Source organism: Camellia sinensis, chromosome 9 (genome assembly GCF_055761805.1).
Source record: "Camellia sinensis isolate YWXY chromosome 9, ASM5576180v1, whole genome shotgun sequence".
NCBI lineage: Eukaryota > Viridiplantae > Streptophyta > Magnoliopsida > Ericales > Theaceae > Camellia > Camellia sinensis.
This window is the reverse complement of record NC_138969.1, coordinates 115023025-115043812: the sequence shown is the minus strand read 5'-3', so window position 1 is coordinate 115043812 and position 20788 is coordinate 115023025. Positions and strand designations below refer to the sequence as shown.

Here is a 20788-nt window from a genome sequence, read left to right as displayed (position 1 = left end):
TTTGGACCAATTTCATTTCATCAGGGAATTCCGAAATAAGTATTTAGTATCTGTGACCCATAAAAAATTTCGTTATGTATCTGTGACCCATAAAAAATTTCGTTATGTATCAGTATCTGTTAATCTATTTTTCTGCTGCTGTGTGGTTGGTCTGCTACTCTGTATCTGATGCTAATCTGCTGTGTATCTGCTGCTGTTTTTGGCCTATAACTAAGTCTGATATGCTCTGATGGTAAATTTGAGAATGAAAGAGTATTTTGATTCATGCAAATTGACAGTTTGATGTCCAATTGCCAGGTGCAGTTATATGCTCACAATGCAAAGGTAGTGGGGTGAATACTATTGATTATTTTGGCGGACAATTTAAAGCTGGTGAATCATGTTGGCTTTGCGGGTACCCACTGTATAAGTCTTAATTTCTGTCAAATTAGTATCTAATATGCTCATATATCACCAGATCACTAAAGAAAATCATATGTTTATTATCTACGTTTAGATGAAGATTATTGTCAAAACATGGAAGACACTTTATCTTGCCTTCTTGTACTGTGTCAACCATATTCTGCAAACTAAACTACTTGTCTTGCAGGGGGAAAAAGGATATGTTGTGTGGAAACTGCAATGGTGCTGGATTTGTAGGTGGTTTCCTGAGTGGTTTCGATCATTAAGTGTAGTATCATTAAGTGGAAGTGGAAGGCAATCTCAGTTACAGAAAACCTTCTTAGCATTGAGTATGAATGTGTATAAATGTTACATAAAGCCATGTATCATATTGTGTATACATAATCATAAAAAATTTAGGTACTGCAACTTGGTAGACAATTATAATTCTTCCACCTCTACTCCATAATTTAGCTGTTTTCAATTTCTTCATATTAGGCCAGTTAAATAGTTTTGTATAATATCTTTACGCGTTTATGAATCTCGATCTTTTCTTCTTTACCACAGCCTATCAGTTGCTTCTAAGTGGGAATATTTGGATTATAGCTTTAGAAAGTGAAGAAGAAAATCAAGTTCAGAATAGAATTAGCTTAAATTTATGTGTGTGTTTTAAAAGCAAGGACCACTGATCTCCATTGAGTATGAAATATCATGTAATTGGTTGGTAACTATGTCAAGTTTAGAATAGAATTAGCTTCATTAATTTATTTGTCTATTTTCTTCATGGTTGAGTTAATGAATATTTTTTTCTCACTCATACTTCTGTGTTTTGTTTAATTTTCTTAATTGCTGTTGCTTATAATCAGTCTTTTACTTAAACTATTTTGTTCTATCTTTTTGACATATCATTGTTAATTTGGTTGTACTAGCGACTCTCTTTTAGGAGAACACCAATTTTACCTATTTTGCTGCATTGTTGTTCTTGAGTTAGGTCTCACAGATTCATTCAATAAGAATTTACTGATGAAATGGAAAGGAGGCATTTCTAGTCAATTTCTGAATTTCTTTTTCCTGATGCTTTAATTCTATATCTTGTTTCTCTTTTAATCTTTATATGGTCATTTTTTGATCTGTTTGGTTTTCTTCTCAGGTATGTTTTAAAATCAGAAAATCTGAAGAATGGCACGAGTTACTATTGCACTGAGTGTGTTGGTTTTCTTCTCAGGTATGATTTGTGTCTCCCTTTTCTGTTGTTTACCATAGTAGATTCTATGCTTCTTGAGGATTGGCTTGATGTTGATTCAAGGTCTAATAGTAGTGCGTCAAATGACAAAGAGGAAAGTGGTTTTATTTATTTGAACCATTATACTGAAATTCATTTATCTTTGCTTGTGACATTACACATTGGCTTCTTCCTGTTGGTATAAATTATTAACTGTAAGCTTATTCTATTTTCTACTTTGACCATGAATTTCTGTGTCAGCCCTTCTTCATGACAATGGTTCAATGCTTAAGGCTTTGTTTGGTTAGAACTAAAAATATACATATGAGAATGTGAAAGAAAATGAAAGTAGAGTCAATGAAAGGAAAAATAACTTTTGAACATACATTTTGGCTAGTAGAAAGTTTTTCCAAAAAATTACAAGAAAATAAGATTTTATTATTTAAATTTCAATTGAAAGGGAGTTAAAAGAAGGGCAAATTACCTTTCAGTGGTGACTTTTAAAGATTATTACAATTTCATGAAAAAGTCTATAATTTTAATTATTAGGCCAAGTTTGGCTAACTGTAAAAAAGTGCACTTATTTCATCTTTTTATCTTTTTTGGGTCACATCAATCAACATCTCCTCTCTACGTTTTCTACACATAATATAAAAAAAAGTCAAAAAGTACACTTATTTAGTCTTTCCAAACTTGGCCTTAATATTTATAATATTTGTCATGAAGAAGAAGGGCTGACCTGATACACTATGACCAGTAGTTTGTTTGTCATATGAATATTTCAAATTTTAGATAACAATCTTAGTGGCTACTGAAGGACTACATGAACTGGCCACTATCAATGGCTGTGGAGATTTGAAGGAAGCCTGGCAAAAGCTAGCATCTTTCCCTTCAAGAAGAACACTAGTCTTTGTTTTTGGGGTCTGGCCTAACTGAATCTTCAAAACTGAGCCATCCCATCCCCAAAAAATGAGGAAGCAAAAACAAAAACTAGTGCCTGTTCAGTGCAGGCCATATGTCCAATTAGAAAACAAACAGAAGACAGTCATTAGGATTTTGTGGTGGGCATTATGTTGTATTAAAAGCCATCTATTGGTGAAGGAGGCTTTGGAACTGTCTACAAGGCCCTGTTACCAGGTGGTTAGGTAGTTGCCATAAAACGAGCAAAGAAGTAGCATAAGTAGGATACAGGGATCATGATAGATACCAAGTAGGATGCGGCTGGAATAAGTAAAACAAAGAGCTGATATAATATACAGGGATCATGTGAGCATTTTAGTTGATCTTTGCAAATCAATAGCTTAGGACAATCACCCTGTTAAAACGGTGCCACATACATTCATCTCATAGAAAATATGCTAGTTTTAAAGCCAGTATTTCTAGAGAAAAATCTCTAGTTTCTGCAATTAGCACCACTGGTGGTGCAACTAATGCACTCTCTAGCAGCACTACTGATGCAGCTGAACCTGGAGTTGGTGGTGTTCCTAGTAGATACCTTGGAATAATGCCTGCTTTTTATGGCAAACTCAGCTCCAACAAGCACCATTATCCATGGTATTTTGACTGAGATTAAATGCTGGTGAATTTATGCTTTGTGTAGAGGACAAAAGATAGTTCAGATGAAATTTCTTTGAGTTTGTCTTTATGTGGAAAATTACATGAAAATATGCTTGAAATTAGTGGCAGGTTGGCAACCTAGTGTCTACTTAATTTTAAGTTGTTGATGTTGTGCATTGACATTTCATTGTTCTTATGTTTTGTCTTGCTTCTTGATATCTGACAGAGTGAATGTCACTGTTGGAGAGGGAGAAGAAAGAATGATGGTGACCGGATTGCACGCTGTTGCTGATGTTTTCTGCATTGGGTACGTGTTTAGTTGACTGTGGTGCTTAATTACTTTAGGTTTTTGTTTTCAGGAGACTGCCCATGAAAAGAGCCAAAAGTACAAGGAAGAAAAATCTGTCCTTGGGCGGTTAGTAGATAATTGTTTTGATGAGTCGAAGAAAGAGATATTTGCTACGAAACCAACATTGGAATAAAAACATAAAATAAAAAACAAAAATAAGTTGAGGAAATTAGGAAAGCGTATTTTGCCAACACAACTTCAAGTATGAAATAGTGTTTTCAAAATATAGTTTTGAAGAGTTTTACAATAAGTTAATTGAGTTTTACTGTAAGTATGAAATTACATTTATGGTTTTATGATAGTTGTTAACTTTTATTGAGCTGTGAAATTACTTTCCAATTCCAATTCCAGTTTGGTATTCTAGCGGCTTTAACTTCACAGCTTAATTCCGACGAACGGTCTCCAGCAAGAAAAGGTTAGTTCTATTTTTCACTTCACAGCTTTACTCGCTTAAAATCGGTTGTTTTTGCGTCCTTGAAATGTCTCTTGCTCTTTGCACTTGTTTGTGGTTTGTTTACTGAAATCGAAACTGCGAATTTTTGTATTTAGTTGTTAAAATTTCAGCTTAATTTGTTGGGATCTGGTATAGATACTATTGCCGTACTCAAGATACTATAATGGCGGCTTTGATAATTCTAGCTTGAAATTAGGCTTTGAGTGTGTAGAAAAACCGGTATGATGGAGTACCGGTAAAGCGATATTACCTTGTTTACAACTCTTTTTAAATTTTTTATTTTTTGTTTGTTTGTTTGTTTGTTTGTTTGTTTGTTTTTGGAGCTTTATTTGTTTAACATTTATTATTCAGTACTTCTGCTTTTACTATTTAATGGCTCAATGCACTATTGATTGTGATACCAATATAGATTTCCTATTAGATCCTTGTTCTGTATAAGATTGGAGAGAAGTGAAGATATAATAGATTTTAAGCAGGATATAATTGTTGTTCTGGTCTCAAAGCGAAGTCTATAAATTGAATAGAATGTTTTGTGGGACGTAATAGGTACTAATATAAGTTGCAGCATGAAAAGAGATAAAATAAAGTACGTTTAGAACTTGTACGTAACACATTTGTTATAATTTCTTCTAAAAGGCTCTTCCATGCCTTTGCTTTATGGAGAAATCTGCACAACAATGAGACTGAGACAGTGCAACTTCTGAGCCAAACGCACATTCAATCTCCGAGTTCACTAAGGCCTGGGCAATTCATCAATGAGAGTGAAAACTCAATGCTTCACATGTTTTCACCCTCATCAAACTATCAAGTCTGTATTGAAACCCATTTCATGTGTTGGGTATAACTGGGTTAATTAATTAGACCGGCTAATAAATTGTTTTAATCGTGTGGTTGTAGGTTCAGTATCCTAGCAGCAGCAGCAACAACAATGGAGGTCAAATTGGAGCCACCACTGGAGGCAATCACCTCTCCCTGTCAATGAGCAACAATCAGCAAAGGCCGTTCATCAATCCTCCGCAACTGTTTGCAACTGCTGCAGCATCATCAGGATTCCTACAGCAGATAACTACCTGACCTGAAAATTGGCTACACCAGAAAAATGGATTTTACTCTCTGATGAGACCCTCTTGACCCAACTTTTTGCTTTTTGTTTTTTGTTTTTTAAATCTTTATGTAACAAGGCCTTTGGAGTTTGTAAACATGTAAAGATTAATGCTTTGAGTTTAAATATCTTCGTTTGTGTGTTTCTAAAACCGTCTATATGTATATTATTATTTAGGTTGCCTTCTTATTTATTACTACATCAATAGGTCGTCGTTCATATTAAATTTAAAATTAAAAAAAAATTAAAAAAGGGGATATCACGGCGTTTCAGAAAACGCCACCTAAACTCTAAAAGCTAACGGTAAGCTTTTTAAAAAGATATGGCGGCGTTTTAAAAATGTCGTTAAAATCATTGTGATGTCATAGTATCTTCAGTGGGACATTTTGCGGCGTTTTTAAAAACGCCGCCTATAGTCATATAACGACGTTTTTTAAACGTCAGAAAGCTATGGCGACGGCCGCAGCATCGGCGTTTGGTATTAAACGTCACAAAAAGAATTAACGACGTTTGTTGTACCTATAGCGGCGTTTTAAAAACGCCGCTAAAAGCAGATTTTCCAGCAGTGTGATTAACTTTAAAGTATTTTCTAACATAGTTGAGATATGTTTTCTACAATAATGTTCTTTATTTTTTCTCATTTGTGTAATTTGGATCTATTTCTTGTACTTTTGATTTTCATCACTAACTGAGTTAGGCTGGAAATCATTTGAAATGTTTAGCCTAGTGTTGGAACCTAACATTATCTACCATTGGAAAAAATATTGAGTGCATTGGTGTGACCGCTCAATAAAAAACTACAAATGAGATTAAATGAACCATTCTTGCCTATCACAAATTCAAAAAATTTACTGATTCCTACGCAAAATAAGAATGTTTGTTGGATAGTAATACATCATGTGAATTATCGTCCAACATTTAATCCAAATGATACAAAAGTCGTTATCATATTTTATGACATTTGGATAGTGTTGAATGATGGATGAAAAATCCGAATCCCATGCAAATTACTGCATATACCCCATCTTAATAAATAAATAAAAACAACTAAGTTCTAGAGTTTCACCAAACAGAGCCAAAGTTTGTCATAGACGTTTTTTTTATTGGGGATAAGTATTTGTCATGCATTTTTCTAACTCTCATGTTTTCTTAGCTCGGATGTGAGTTTTTATGCTTTAGCATACTTGCATAACTGTGAATGTTGCCATGTCTAGCATGCTTGCCATGAGGCTAAATGATTATTTGCTAAACTACTTGAATGCCTATGGATGAAGGCTTGTTGTTTGAGCTGGAACGATTCAACGAATGTGCGTTTTAAGCCCACTTTGTTGAGTGACAAATCATGTTTTAAGCCCACCATATTTGGTGGCAAATCCGCATATTTAAACCATTTTCAAAAACAAACATGAGTTGAATTGTTCCAAACTGAGCAAACTAGTCTATATTTGCTTGTGTGCATCACATAGTAAAGCTAGTTCAATAACCGGAATACGAACGCATAATATTTATAAAAAATTATACCATGATTATTAGAGGTCGATCTTTGATCGGGCGAGCGAGGGTGCTCAATTCATGACCCTCCCCTCTTGTTTCCAAGTTCTCGAGCCGAAACAACTCTGGTGATGACGGACACGTGGCCTTTGGCACGAGTCATGGGTTTCCTAAATTTCCCCAGAAATAAAATATTTTGGTGGCGACTCTGTATCTAGCAAAAGATTCCAATTTTGGCACTTTTTCATTCAAAATCAATTTTCCAAAATGATTTGCTGGATTTAGACTCTTTGGTGATTATCAGTTTCACATTGCACTTGTGAGATTAGATTTAGAACCGCGGGAGTCCGAACTGAAGGGCTTCTTTTCAAACCTTCCGAAAGGGGGCACGAAAAACCCGAGCTACAAGAACCGCTCAAGCAAATTTGGGTGAATGTTCTGGGCAACCTCTGGACTATTCCACTCTTGAAGACCAATACTAAACCGCTCGTGCGGATTTAGGATTCTGCTCATACGGAATTGGAACCACAGGTGCGAATTTCAACGCATCAGTCTCAAATTCTGTGCTCTTTTTTTGTCAAAACTAATACCAAAGAGGTGTTTTGACCACTTTTTTGGCTCTTTCTCTCTCTCTATATATATATATATATCCATCTTGCTCTTCATTCTCTCTACAAACTCACCAAATTTCAATCTTCTCTCTAAAATTTAGCAAGATCTACCAAGAATTTGAGAGGGCTTCTTACATCAAATTGAAGAGGGCGATAGAGGCTACGTTCTCACAGATCGAATCCAATTTTCATCAACATCCATTTTTAGGGTGTTTCTCTCCTTTCTCTTCGAAGCTTGAGGTAGGGAAAACCTTTGAGTTATATATACATTTTTGCAAGTTTATACATGTTTTGACTATTTTATCATGTCTTTGAGTTATGATTTGGGTTGTTGAACCCTAGATGATGTTTGGAGTTGATTTCATCTATTTTCCCCAAAACTCTTGAGAATATGAGTATGTTATAAGGTATGGGTGTTGTTTTGGAAAAATCTTTTCGAAAATGGAACAAAAACTTTGTTTTGATGAAAGCACTGGAATGTGGGGATTAAGGGAAAAAGTTGTGAGATTGGCAAATTGATGCTTGATAATTTACCATGTAAGTAAATGATAGAGGAAATTCTATGGTTATATCAAATAAAGAAATTTCATGAGAAAATGAGAAATTGTAGAATTTGAAAAGCTTAAGCTTGTTATTATTAATGTGAAAGAACAAATGCTAAAAATGATGTTTAACATGTGGAGAATTCATGAATGTAGCTTTTGTTATATTGTCTCTTAGAAAAATATACAATGATGTTATATTGATAAGAGATGTGAAATTTGATACAATGGGGGTTGTGTGGAGGAATTGAAAAATTGAGAAATCTAAAGGCATTGATATAGAAATGTATAACATTGGCATGTGTTTTAAAAATTATTAATTTTTGAAATGGCATTGTTGAGGTGTTTAAATGGAACCTTATTATTGCATTGGGCATTTACATAGTCATTCCATTTTGTCATTAATACAATTGATTTTGAACATTCCATTGGAAAAGGTATTGTTTTGATAAAGGAAATTATTATGTGAAACAAGATCATATTGATTTGTTTTTGGGTTAAATATGGTGGAAAATTCTTTTATGGGGTGCAGTTTCAAAATTAAGCTGGCTTAAGCGTCGTTGGTGTAAGACCAGAAACACGGGCGTGCAGGTGCCTAAGCACTCCAGTTAGAAGCTGGTAAGGTAGGATTTGGTAGTGTCTGATAAGCCTACTAGTAGACACTGGCCCTGGAGATTTGCTTGAGTCGTATTTACCACCCCTTTGAACTACATTAAAATTATCGAATTGTTAAATTCTCAAGATTGCATCGTGCACAAAAGTTTTCAAAAGGTAAAGATGTATGTTTTTGAACATGGCATGGCATATGCATTGATCCATTGAAATTGCATAAAATGTGTATACTTAGTTAAGATTTTCTCTACTGGCTTTATGCTCACTCCTATGGGATTTGGTGCGGGAAAATATGTGGTGACCCCGCCGAGTTAGAGGCATAAAATATGTTTTGGGAGCACAAGGCTCTTTTCTTTGTTGTAATTATTTTTGATAAGCCAATGGCTTTATATGTATGGATTCGAAAACCACTTTTGTGTTATCGGGCATATGCCTTGGAATTTGTAGCCATTGAGGGCATTTATTTGTATTTGACTAATTATGCCACGTGCTATAGATTCATATACTAGAGATGTTGAATGTATATTCGCATGTGGAATATTCTTTGTAAATCTCTTGATGGTTATGAATACAAATGTTGGAGGTTTGAGAATGATGCTAATATGAGGACTTAATTTTGTTTACATTAAATAGTGGAAGTTGATGAACCTAGATTGTATAAATTTTCAGGGTGTGACAATCACATTACGAAATTTAACCAAAATATTCAATATAACCTGAATTTTAGTATTCATATCAAATTAGTGGCCAAATAACAATAGAAAATCGATTTAAAAACAAATGTCGGCATCGGTAGTAAGTTCCAACTTCAACATGAGAATATATCACCACCACCTCTTCAGAAGAATAATGTTTGTAAACAAAAAAATATTTGAATGATTTACAGCATAATCTCAGAGAGTTATTTGAACTTCTAAATCAATTTGACATGAATGACATAAGAATTACTATTGATTTCTATTTTCAAACTCACAAAGTGCCATCGAAAGTGTTTATGTGACTAAATTAACCACCACTAACATCTTAACCGGTTAGGCCCAAAACAAACGCAGATATGCAGCTTTTGTGTGTAGAAAATTGTCCTAGAGTTCTTTTTATTATGTCACAAATATATCATTTTTTGTATAAGCACTTTGGTGTTTTATATATATATATATATATATATATTTTTAACTTTAATGTTCACCTCAAGTTTTAAAATTTTTATCTTTAGGAGACAACGAGAATGAAAATTGAAAGTTTTGATTTCTAAATGCCCCATTAATAAAAGCTAAGTACTTTGACAGATAATTATTCCCGCAAGCTATTGAAGGAATATATCTTACGTGTGTTGGTTCTCGTCCACTAGTGCATTGTGAGTTTGTTAAGGTTAGTCTATTGGTTTAGTGGAAAATTCGACTTTATGCCAAAACGTTCATGTCATGTGACACATGGAGTGATAGGAAAATCTTTCTTCAACATAGGGCCATAGATTGTTTCAAAAGTAGTAATCCTTTACTATAGTGATTTCTTTCCAAGTGACCATATATATATGTGTGTATATATTTATAAGCATTTATGTGTCTATATTATACCTTATCAATGATGTCCTTCCTCCTTTCTTGTCATTCCAAAAATTACTGTATTTCAATCCGTAGAAGTGCAAAAAAAATATTGGTTCTTGTTTTTTTTGTCAACCTTACCGTGTGCTCTTCCTATTTGAAAACACATAGGAACCATCTCCTTTTTTTCTTTATGCTTTTTCATACCTTTCTTTTTCCCCATTTGTATTCTCACATAAGAACGTCCAAAAATGCCTTTATATATTTTCCTCAATTCATACTTTTCAACTTCCTACTTCACGAACCTGAAAATAACGTTAACTTCCCATTCATCCATATAAGGTTTTGACGAATCGACTTTAACGTGTGACTTACCATGTGGCAAGGGGCACATCACCACTCGGACACGCCTCAAAATATGTATGGGTCCTATTTGAATTTGGGCTTAAAGTTGGCCCAAATTAAGCCTACAAAACCAATTTTTCCAACAAACTGTTACATGAATGGAATTGACAGAAAAGAAATGTAACAACATGATGATTCTAAAGAGAGTACAAAAATTAGAGATATTTTGCATAGGATAGGTAGCTTTTGGTTTTGAACCTTCCCATGTGAGACACGATTGAATTTACTAGCTAATTAGTGAACATGATGTCTTGAACTGTTCATTCATTTGTGTAAACCAAGATAATAGGACTCACATAGCATATGTCCAAACACAGTTTGGTTCTCATGATTGTGTTCATTGTGGCTATAAACAACCTGGTACTTCTTGAGTGCTCTACAGAATTGCAGCCCTAACAATTCTCATAAAATCAACCTAGTTCACACTCATATAGGTGATTCTTGTGAAGAGTAGCCTACCATACTCCACTAGGTATTCCTAGATCAATGAATCATTAAAAGCATTAATTACCTTAACACACTTTATACATCACTATTTTATCATAGAAATGGGTAGGAGTTTGACTCCCCATTGATCTTTATGAATCATAGACAACTCGTTTGTCCCTTTGAACCTAGATCTTGGGATCTCCAGTCAACTAGATTGGGTTGCCATTATGGTAGCTCTTATTTAATAGGCTTAAGTCACATTCCCCTCATTGAATTCTCAATCAACTCTCTTGTTAACCCTTTGCTTAGTAGATCTACTATATTGTCCTTAGACTTTACATATTCAATAGAAATGATTCCATTAGAGAGTAGTTGTCTCACGGTGTTATGTCGACGATGAATGCGTCGTGACTTAGCCTTATATCTATGACTCTGTGCTCTACCTATTGCCAATTGATTATCACAATGTATGCATATAGGAGGCACAGGTTCTGATCGCATTGGAATATCTTCAAGAAAGTGATGAAGCCATTCTACTTCTTCTCCAGCCTTATCTAATGCTATAAACTCCAATTCCATTGTAGACCTAGCGATGCAAGTTTGTTTGGAAGATTTCCAAGATACAACCGCACCACTAGGAGTAAAGACATAACCATTGGTGGATTTTGAGTCTTTGATGTCTGATATCCAGTTTGTATCACAATATCCTTCAAGTACTGCTGGATATCAAGTATAGCATAGCCCAATGTTATGAGTAAATATGAGGTATCTCAGAACCCTTATAATAGCTTTCCAATGCACTACTCCGAGATTACTCATATATCTGCTTAATTTACTTATTGCATAGGCTATATCTAGGCAAGTGCAGTTCATCAAATACCTTAAGCTTCCAATGATCTATGCATACTCTAATTGAAAAATTCTTTGTTGTGCATTCTTGGAAAGAAACAGATTAACATCTACAGATGTTCTAACAAGATGATCGTAATCTTTGTTAAATTTCTCAAGTATTTTCTTGACATAATGTGACTGTGAGGAAGCATATCTTTCTGATGTTTTGGTGATTTTTATACCAAGAATTACCTCAGCAATTCCTATATCCTTCATGTCAAAATGTTTATTCAACATTTCTTGGTAGTTTTAATCATGTCATTATTGCAACCTATGATGAACATATCATCAACAAAAAGATATACTGTAAAATTTCCTTCGTCCGTGTTCTTAATATAAACACATTTGTCACATTCATTAACCATAAATCCATTTGACATCATTGCATTGTCAAATCTCTCATGCCACTGCTTTGGTGCTTATTTTAAACCATATAATGATTTAACAAACTTACACTCTTTCTTTTCTTTCCCTGGAACAAAAAATCTTTTTTGTTGTTTCATGTAAATTTCTTTATTTAATTCACCATTTAAGAGAGCTGTTTTCACATCCATTTGATGAATTCAAGATTATAATGGCAATTAGCATTCTAATGTATGTAATTCTAGTAAATGGTGAGTATGTGTCAAAGTAAACAAGACATTCTTTTTGTCTATATCCTTTGACCATAAGCCTCGCCTTGTGTTTGTCAATTAATCCATCCGCTTTAATCTTCCTCTTGAAAATCCAGTTGTATCCAAGAGGCTTACATCCTGATGGTAAATCCATTACTTCCCATGTGTGATTTTACAAAATGAATTCGACTTCGCTATTTACAGCCTCTTTTCTTAAAGGAACCTTAGGACTAGACATTGCTTCTTTAAAAGTTAAAGCCTCATTTTCTGATAGAGAAGTCAGAAAATTTGGACAAAAAGATTTGGAGGTTCTAGCACGTGTACTACGTCTGGGTTCCTTTTCTTCATTTTGATCTAACTCTTATTGCTGTACTTAATCTTGTTCTTGATTCCTACTAATAATACAATCATAAGATCTTTTGTTAGTGCTAGTCTCTTGTTCAGTTTTGGTAGGAAACATATTTCAAAGAACAATGCATTCCTAGATTCAATAATAGTATTTACATGCATTTCTAAGTATTCTGATTTATGAGTCAAAAACTGATATGCACTACTATTATTGGCATAACAAAGAATATGAAATCAACGGTTTTTAGACATATCTTAGTCTTTTTAGGACTAGGAATAGCCACTTTAGTGAAACAACCCTACACTTTTAAGTATTTGTAGGATGGTATTCTCCCATGCCACATTTCATAAGGTGTTTGATTCGGTTTCTTTTCACATTTAATAGGATGAATTATTTCATGTTGTTTGCAAAAATCACCAAAAGGTGATTCTTATTCAGCACCTTTATCACTTCTTAGAATTTTAATTTTCTTGCCTAGTTGATTTTCAACTTCATTCTTATATTGAATGAAAATTTCCAAAGTTTCATCCTTGGTTCAAATTAAATCAGTACAACCGTATCTAGTATAGTCATCTATGAAAGTTATAAAATATCTTTTCCCCACCACTAGTTTCAATTGATTTAAAATTATTAATATCACTATGAATTCATTCAAGTGGTTATGTACTTCTTTAAATTGAATGAAAATGAGTTTTAGTTAACTTTTCCTCAACACAAATTTCACATTTACAATTTGGATCAATTTCAAATTTAGGTAAACATTTCACATTAATTAATCTATGTAAAGATCCATAATTAACATGTCCTAGTCTACCATGCTATAAATTTGAAGACTCAAGCAAGTAAGAAAAAGATGTATTTTTATTAATAATACAAGGTACAACAGTCATTACATTCATTTTGAAAAGGCCATCAGTCATGTAATATTTTCATATTTTGAAAACTAGCCTAAACCCATTTTTGCTCAATAGAGATCCGGAAACACGATTCTTGCGAATGTCTGGCACATGCAGCACATGGTTGATGATGACTTCCATTCCAGATGTCATCTTTAGAATAACCTTTCATTGTCTTTCGACTTTAGAGGTTGAGAAGTTGCCCATGAACAGTTGTTCTCTATTGTCCACCACAGAATAGGAGGTGAACATCTTTTTGTCGGCACAAATGTGACGAGTGGCTCCAGTATCCACCCACCATTGTTTGAGATTTTCGAGAAGGTTATCCTCAGAGACAACTACCGAAAGGTTTATCTCATCAACACCACTAGAGATTCTTTCCATTTCGATGAAATTGGCTTGAGAGGGTTTCTTGCTTGAACTTCTTTTGCCTTTTCTCTTACTACGACAGTCTTTGGCCCGATGTCCCTCTTTTTTCCAAATTTAGCATTTGCTAGTAAATTTGAACTTCATTGTGTCCCCTCTTTTGGAGCCTTGTGAACAACTTTCAGCTAGATGATTTGATGTACGGCCAGTGAACTTTGTTCCCAAACAAAGCAGAGTAGAGCTGGACAACTTCTGGGAAGTGCTCTCCTAGGCATTTGTGGTATCTATTTATAGATCACTTTTCATTTTATTATGATTTGTTAGATTCAGCTTAATTTAGATGAATCAATTAATTGGTTGTAACAACTTCCAACCCCATATCTCATTCATTGGATTGTTGTAATAACTTATTTTTGCGCTTTCCATTTATGTTGCAAAGCATCATGTTTTTGTAGACACCCCATTTTGACTGGCCATAAGACGTGGGCACTTCTTTTTTATTAGTCGATGGTGAAAGTAAGACTGTGCTTCTCGCATAATTCTCAGTAGAAAAATGAAATTTGTACTTCATTTCCAAAATCTAAGCTTGTTTTGGCCGAGTGTTCAAGTCCCTTTCAAACCTCTCTTTCGAGCCATTCTTTTTGCGCTTTATTTTGAATATTTTCGTAGTGTTCCGAGGATCACTTTTGAGCTTAAAATAAAACATTTTTTAAGGAAATTAAGCAAAGAACAGTGTGAAACCAGGAGGAAAGAACGAGAATTCTGCTGAAAAAACCTTGTTTTCCCGAAAGAGAAGAAAAAAAATTACAACGAATAGTATCCAGCCAGCATGAATAGTGCCATGCTGGACACAAAAGTGGCCGGGTGGTTCCTAAAGTGGTTGGGCAAGAGAAAAAAGTATACGGCCGTCCACAAAAGGGGCTAGCATTAATGGTCGGTGGGCATATTTTTTGGCTGGCCGGCCCCTTACTCCCTAATAAAGTTTGACAATTTTCTGACATTGCACAAAATAGTTTCCGATGGTCTCCGAGGCCCCCTACAACTTTTGTTTTTGTTTTTGTTTTTGTTTTTTTTTATGTTAATTAGAGAGTGATTGTGAGGTTTTAATTTTGGTTGTAATATTATTCCTGTCCCCCTCTATTTGAATTGTAATATTCAAATTGATGTAATAATTCTCCAACCCTGCTTCTTTTTTATTATGTTCTTTCAATTGCTTTCTCTATCTGTAAACATGTTATATCTCATGCTTGATTATCATATACATGCCTTATATCCATGTCATATGCCTTAAGATCTAGCTAAAATTGGATCTGTGGGTTTAATTGTTTATTACATGATTTTGTGTGCGACTTCATGCTCTTGATGTTAATGACATGTCATATTTTACAAGTCAAATCTGTAGTTGCATGTCATATTTTACTAATTTCTTGTTTTTGTGTCTAATTGCGGGACGCTAGTAAATTTGTAGGCTTTCGTGCTTAAGAATCCCTCTTGTGTGTGATTTTCTACTATGTTTAGCATCCTACCATGTGGCTATGTACTTATTGATATAATTCTATGCACACCCGCGGGTGAAGGTTCTGTTATTTATTTTGGGATAAAATTGATTTTAATGATGGCACTATTCAAAACATTTTTGAAATAATGAAATCAAATTGCTCCAAATTGGAAGGCACAGTTAATATTTGTTTTGCTTCAGATAGTAATTTTTTATTAATAATCATAATATGAACACATAAAATCAATAAAAATCATATCATGGTTAGTAAAGGCCGATCTTTTGATCGCATTCACCCAAAAACAAGATCTTTTGATCGGATTAGCGGGGGTGCTCAATTAATGACCTTCCCTCCCTCATACCCAAGGTTTCGAGCTAAGCATCATTGGTTACGACAAACAGTGGCCTTGGCACATCAGTCATGGGTTTCCTAATTTTTTCAAGATAAATGTTAGGTGGCGTTTCTGAGATCTGACGACGTAGTCCATTTCTAGAAAAAAAAAAAATTTTTTTGGTAATAAAATGGATTTTTTAAAAGTTGCCAAATGTGGGCTCTCATCTACGTTTCACATTGCACTCGTGAGACTAGATCGAAGAAATCGAGGGTTCGAACTGTTTAACGGGGCTCGGGGTACCCTCCCAAGTGATGCTACAGTTTTTGGCAATTCTACTGGAGATATTTAGAAACCTTGAGTCGAACTCCCTGATATGTTTTTTTTTTTTATTTTCAATTATATGTTCATTGCATTGCATGCATGGTGCGTTTAAGTTCCGTGCTCGTCAGCTGTTATCCTAGATTGCTATTTGGCTTCAGGCGGATAGATGAACATGGGCTCTAATATGGTGGGAAAAAGCCTTGGAATGAGGATCACCACGTACCGCTTGATCCACCGAATTGGGCAGGTATATCGGTATCTTGTTGAGGAACCCTTTTTGACCAGACTGACCTGGTGTATATAGTTAGCTGTAGATACTTCCAAAACGAGGACAACATGCTGCCCCATTATAGGATGTATGATGCCGCTTGTATGAATAAAAAAACCATAGATCATTTCAAAGCTAGGACGGGACAACCCTACCCCCATAGGGGTGTTTGTTCTCTTTCTTGGTATGTGTAATCTATGGAATCTGGGGTACTTAAATCTGATCACTAGGTCAGGCATATCATTTTGAGGGACTGAGTTTAGTGTGCATAATGATCAGTTGAGACGAAGTGCTGCTGTAATTCTAATTGGAAGTTCTGTTTTGTTTTTGCTAGGTAGTTGTAGCACTATAGCTTCAGAACGGTCTAATATCCCCCTAGTTTTGTGGACTCATGCTAGTAGACTTAGTAGAACCGCATATTTGGTTCAAGGACAACCAGTGTTAGTTTCTCTACTACCATTTATAAGGAGGAAGGTTAAAACCTTTTTGTCAAAATCTCGCCAGCTAGAATTTTTAGGATTTGTGATGGATGCACCTTCAGTAGTGATGGACCAACCTCTAGTGGTGGCGGACCCCTCTCCAGTATTCACAGACCAACTTACAGTAATGATGGACCCACCTTCAGTAGCGACAAATCAACCTTCAACAATAACAGACCAACCTCTGATAGATATAGCAAACATGTTTGGGGCCCTTCAACAAAGCATGGATACTATTACCAGCAAGGTCATCACCAACAAAACGGCTCTAGCTGAATTGCAATGCCCATCTATGGCATTTACATCTCATCCACCTCTAATGGTTCATTCAGTTTAGGACCCATCTCCACCAGTTGAGGGACCTTATAAACCTAATATGCAATAAGATCTTAGGGTTCCTACTCAAGTAATGAGAGGATTGTTCCCCGCAAATGTTGATGACCCAACCATCCTAAAACTATCCAAACTAGAAAAAATGTTCAAAACCTCACAAAGGACCAACTCTGTTCCAGACATCGAGGATGGTCTTTCAGAAACAATTGTGAGGCTACTTGAGTGGTTCAAAATGCCACACATGGATAGATTTGATGGGGCCGGTGACCCTTTGGTTAATATCCGCTTCTTCTCAGGCATTCTGAGGCCGATGGGCCTATCTCGAGCTCAAAAGGTTTCCTTATTAGGAAGAACCATGTCATGGGTTGTTGCCATCTAGTATGCCAAGCTAGAGGATTCAGTAAAACAGAGTTAGGAGAAGTTAACTGAGACTTTTTTCACCCACTATTCCTACAATACCCAGGTTGAGGTGACCACTCAGGAACTGGAGGTGACCCGACAAGAGCCCAACGAGAGCTTCATGGCATTTATCACCAAATGGAGGGAAAAAATGGCAATGATGACAAGCCGACCCTTGGAAAAGAATCAAGTCCTTATGGTGGTCAAAAATCTACATGGAAGACTACCGCAAAAAATGATAATTCTCTCACTCTTCAACTTCAAGGACCTCCATGAGATTGGGGTTCAAATTAAGAATGCTATCAAACAAAGGATCATTACGGAAGGAAATGAGAGTCCTTCAATTGCAGTTCCAATGCCACTCCCAATAGTAGCACAACTGAAATGTCATATCGTCAGAGCTTAACACAGTCATTGCCACCACTGCCAACACAGTCAATCCTTTCACCAACTCTAGCCCCCAAACAACCACTTCAACCCAACCTCAAAACTGAAAGTTTCACCCTCTCCACATGTCTCCAACCTGTGCCATGGAAATTCTAGTGAAAAAGGGGCACCTTAAGCTCCTTGATCCTCAACCTCTTCCTAATCCACTTTCGCGTAGCTATGACCCCAACAAATACTACGCCTTTCACTAACAACCTGGTCATGAGACTGATCGTTGTTTTCGCTTACACCATACAATTTAAGATCTTATCGACAATGAAACCATAGCTTTGCCTCAACCCCAAAAACCCAATGTCACCTCCAACCCTTTTCCACTCCATAACTGAGTCCCACCACTTTCCCATCTCAATCTCATCTATACATTACCACCCACCTTCAAACCATGCGTATACATAACACCTTCGCATTTGCCCTAACCCGAGGTGTTAATACCGAAGAATATTGACTTAATCATGATAGGCACACCTCGATCCCAGCTAAAACCCCGAAACTCTGTGGTGGTAGATAAATTGGAGCTAGAATTAGGCATTGTGGCAAGTAGTCTCACAGGCATGCACTTTGCTCCTTGTGGTTTTCCTTGAGCCATAGATTGATCATGCAACAAAGGAGCACTAGGAAGTTCTAGGTCTAACACTGGCTAAATCTGTGATAGGTCTTGAGATTAGCGCGAGACCAGAAGACTTAGGAGGATATTATGATTATTGTTGTGATTTGGGATGGACCACCTGTTGATTACACAATGACGTGGTGGATGGCATGCACTAATTTTAGCAATTTGGAAATGCTTTTATTTTAATTTTTGAATTGGGTGTTGAGTCTGAACCTAATTCTGCCAAGTCTGTGGAACTTGAATCAGGATTGTGTCAGTCTTGTGAATTAAAGTCTGGTGATTCCAGGGATGTTAAACTAGATACCATTGTCCTTTCTATATGTTCATCTTTTCGCTTCGCTTTCGAGTCTGTTTCGACCATTGAGCTAGAAGTTCTAAATGAAAATGCAGTAATTTTCACCTACTTGTATGTGCCTTTAAATCATTGTATTGACTAAAAATTTCAAAACTTTTATTCAAAACTGTGATAAAAAACAAAAGGAAGGAATTTCTCAGATTTGTAAAATTTGCTTGCCAAAGCCCTTATTGGATGAGATCATTTCTGTTAATATGGGTATTGAGAATGATTCTATCTCGATCTAGATTGGTTCTATATTGTCTCTGGAAGAGCACGAGCGACTAGTCGCTTTATTAAAAGATTTCAAAAAATATTTTTTACGTGGTCCTGCGAAGGCATGCCTGGAATTGATCCTAAAATTGTACAGTATAGGATCCCTCTCGACCTGAGGTTTGACCCTTTAGCTTTCAAACCTTGATTCAGAATGTTCAATGGTAAACCAAGATATGAGATATGCATAGCCAAATTAGAAGTAGCCCTTAAACTATGGGCAATAAGGGCAGATATGATCAATAGAATGCTTGCACAGTCAAATTAGAGGCAGGCCTCGAACTAGGGGCAAAAAGGTTGGATGTGATTAAGGTTTCAAAGCAAGTTGTTTCTCAAACCAATGAAGACTGGTAAAAAAAAATCAAAACCCGAAATTTGAGAGAAAGCGATTTATTACTGAAGAATAATCAAGTTCCTATCCATGACGTTAAGGGCAAATTTCATACCCAATTGGATAGGGCCTTACATCATCAAGTCTGTTTGTTCAAGTGTAGCAGCCATTCTCATGGATTTTAAATGGCCTAGAGATATCATAACCAATCAACATAGACAAGTTTAAATTTTCTATCCCTGAGAGGCTCACTGGGCCGAAAACCCAGAAGGGCAACCCAAGCAAAAGTTAGAGCAGAAAAAAAATAAAAAATCAAAAATAAAAAATAAAAAATGAAAAAATGACTAAAGGAAAATGAAAAAAGAAAAGAAAAGAAAAGAAAAAAGCTCGTAAGGTTGAAAACCCGAAAAGTGACGGCTTTACCAAAAATTAGAGCGCAAAAGGGAAGTTTTAATACCCGAGTGAGTCTCGCCACGTGAACTATGGAAGGCCAGATTCGTAACTTTGGGATACGTAGGCAACTTCATCTTGAACTTTGACCCCAATCATTTTCAATTCACTCGTCCTGTCCATGTTTGACTGGTATTATTTTACTTGACTCAATTGTCTCGTCCATGTTCAATTGGCTTATCTCCGTTCAATTTGGTTGTCCTATTCCGATTCAATTGCAAGAGAAATCAAGTTCAAATTTGAGTTTGTGCATCTCAAGGGTTAATTCCATGTTGGTCGGGTAATGGCCATATGTGAAAATAGTTTTTGAGGATTTTTAATGAAGTCGACTGATTTTCTCAAAAATTATTCCATTTTTCTAAAACCAGACCATTTCTTGGACTAACAAAGGAAAATTTCTAGTGCTCATAGCTTGACTTACATGATTTCAAAAACATAGAGTGGAACAAGCATGTTAATCTGACTCTTATATTGGTTAAAATATTTTTACCAAAAAACCAAAAAAACAGTCAAAGCGATGAACTAGGGGCATAGTTGAGTCAGGTTTTTTGTCTTTTTCTCGTACTCTCAAAAGTCTCCATTGTTAATTCACTCGCCAGAAATTACGAATTAGTTGTCTCCTGCAATTTATCGCACCCGCGATTTCCTAAACCGCGCTCATGATCGTCACGCCCGCGGTGTTGTCCTTTCTATTCTAGTAAGTGTAAATATGTGTTTTTGTATTGTTTTTGCTTCGTTTGAGTCGGTTTCAATTTCTGGCCACTTGTGTAACCGGCCAGCAAATTTTCCAACTGGCCCCGTTAGTTGTTTAGCCAGGCAGTTTCATAAATCAGCCGGCCTATCAGTCATTTAGCTGGGCAGTTTCGTAAATTAGCCAGCCCATCACTCATTCAGCCAG

At 35.7% G+C, this 20788-nt stretch overlaps 1 long non-coding RNA gene across 1 annotated transcript; it reads left to right on the top strand.

Moving 5' to 3' along the window:
- The first annotated feature begins 1474 nt into the window (after positions 1-1474).
- Positions 1475-5187, top strand: LOC145798722 (uncharacterized). The gene is made up of 4 exons (XR_014340180.1): positions 1475-1606; positions 3387-3467; positions 3861-3924; positions 4861-5187. It is a non-coding gene; the product is annotated as an uncharacterized LOC145798722 (long non-coding RNA).
- The last annotated feature ends 15601 nt before the right edge of the window (positions 5188-20788 follow it).